Source organism: Limulus polyphemus, unplaced genomic scaffold (assembly GCF_000517525.1).
Source record: "Limulus polyphemus unplaced genomic scaffold, Limulus_polyphemus-2.1.2 Scaffold8498, whole genome shotgun sequence".
Classification (NCBI taxonomy): Eukaryota; Metazoa; Arthropoda; class Merostomata; order Xiphosura; family Limulidae; genus Limulus; species Limulus polyphemus.
The window spans coordinates 8,880-10,884 of NW_013674108.1; the positions used below are offsets into that span (position 1 = coordinate 8,880).

A 2,005-nucleotide genomic window follows, 5' to 3' on the forward strand; every position below is an offset into this window, starting at 1 on the left:
AGTCTGTTGGTGAACAAGTCACACATTATCAACATCCAGAATATTCTAGTCTCTTGGTGAACAAGTCACACATTACCAACATCCAGAATATTCTAGTCTGTTGGTGAACAAGTCACACATTATCAACATCCAGAATATTCTAGTCTCTTGGTGAACAAGTCACACATTACCAACATCCAGAATATTCTAGTCTGTTGGTGAACAAGTCACACATTATCAACATCCAGAATATTCTAGTCTCTTGATGAACAAGTCACACATTATCAACATCCAGAATATTCTAGTCTCTTGGTGAACAAGTCACACGTTACCAACATACAGAATATTCTAGTCTCTTGGTGAACAAGTTGCACATTACCAACATCCAGAATATTCTAGTCTCTTGGTGAACAAGTCGCACATTACCAACATCCAGAATATTCTAGTCTCTTGATGAACAAGTCACACATTACCAATATCCAGAATATTCTAGTCTCTTGATGAACAAGTCGCACATTACCAACATCCAGAATATTCTAGTCTCTTGATGAACAAGTCGCACATTACCAACATCCAAACAAGTACATTCATACTATATCTTAAAAACATGTAATAACTGCACCACACCATACAAACAGGCACGGTGAGACAATAAGTCTACTTAGAAATCTTTCAGACCTGATCATTTGTACACAGTATTTCTTATGGTTATTATCTCATTCCTACATTAGCCTTGAAGTTTCAGATAACAGATGTGTTTTTTTCTGTACATGTGGATGGACAGTGCAGTGTCAGAATATTTATCACAAAACTGAACTTCTAGAATACTTGTGTGATGTGAAACATTCTTTGTACCTTGGATTTACAAGACACTCTTCTCTAAATTTGCACCCATTTTTGTACTGATTCGCTATGTTTTTTTTAACACTTAAATGCACCCTGAAGTGTGCAACTTTTCCTTCACCATTAATACCACTCCTTACACCAACTTTTCATATTTTCACTATCATTAATTATGCATGGTAAATTAAAATACACATTCAGTACCATAGATCTTTTATAAAAAACTGCTTAATTAGGCATTAATTAATAATTTCTAGTGTAGATTGTGTAAAACCCAACAAACATATGAAATCAAAACAATATTTTAAACTATGCAATTTTACTTGTTTGTATGGTGTGGTGCAGTTATTACATGTTTTTAAGATGTACTGTGAATGCACCTGTTTGTATGGTGTGGTGCAGTTATTACATGTTTTTAAGATGTACTGTGAATGCATTAATGTGCATGAACTTTTGTAAACTGATATTTCCAAATAATCCTAGTTTGAGTTTTGGAAAAGTTCTAGAATGTTTTTAAATGAAAAGTGTATGAACCTACCTAAGGCTGGCAAAGTCCAAAAAACAATTTTAAATAAACTTATACAGCTGATTTTTTCTTTAACTTTATTCACTTTTATTGAAAACTGATTATCACCCAATACAACAAGTATAATCCAATTAGTTTATAAACACAGGAAGATGTTCAGAACATTAAAGGTGTGTAAAGAACCATATATAACAAGTCACACTAGAAGTCCTGTTCAGTGATGCTTTAAAGAGGAGTGAAGAACCTGATTATCTGTAACAAGTCACACTAGAAGACCTGTTCGGTGATGCTTTAAAGTAGAGTGAAAAACCGATTATCTGTAACAAGTCACACTAGAAGTCCTGTTCAGTGATGCTTTAAACAGGAGTGAAGAACCAATTATCTGTAACAAGTCACACTAGAAGTCCTGTTCAGTGATACTTTAAAGAGGAATGCATAACCGATTATTTTAACAAGTCACACTAGAAGTCCTGTTCAGTGATGCTTTAAAGAGGAGTGAAGAACCGATTATCTGTAACAAGTCACACTAGAAGACCTGTTCAGTGATGCTTTAAAGAGCAGTGAAGAACCGATTATCTGTAACAAGTCACACTAGAAGTCCTGTTCAGTGATGCTTTAAAGAGGAGTGAAGAACTGATTATCTGTAACAAGTCACAC

At 34.3% G+C, this 2,005-nt stretch overlaps 1 long non-coding RNA gene across 1 annotated transcript; it reads right to left on the reverse strand.

Moving 5' to 3' along the window:
• Window positions 1–1,408: 1,408 nt before the first annotated feature.
• LOC111083188 lies at window positions 1,409–1,999 on the reverse strand. The gene is made up of 2 exons (XR_002608857.1): window positions 1,659–1,999; window positions 1,409–1,592 (listed from the first exon to the last, which is right to left on the reverse strand). It is a non-coding gene; the product is annotated as an uncharacterized LOC111083188 (long non-coding RNA).
• Between the last annotated feature and the right edge of the window lie 6 nt (window positions 2,000–2,005).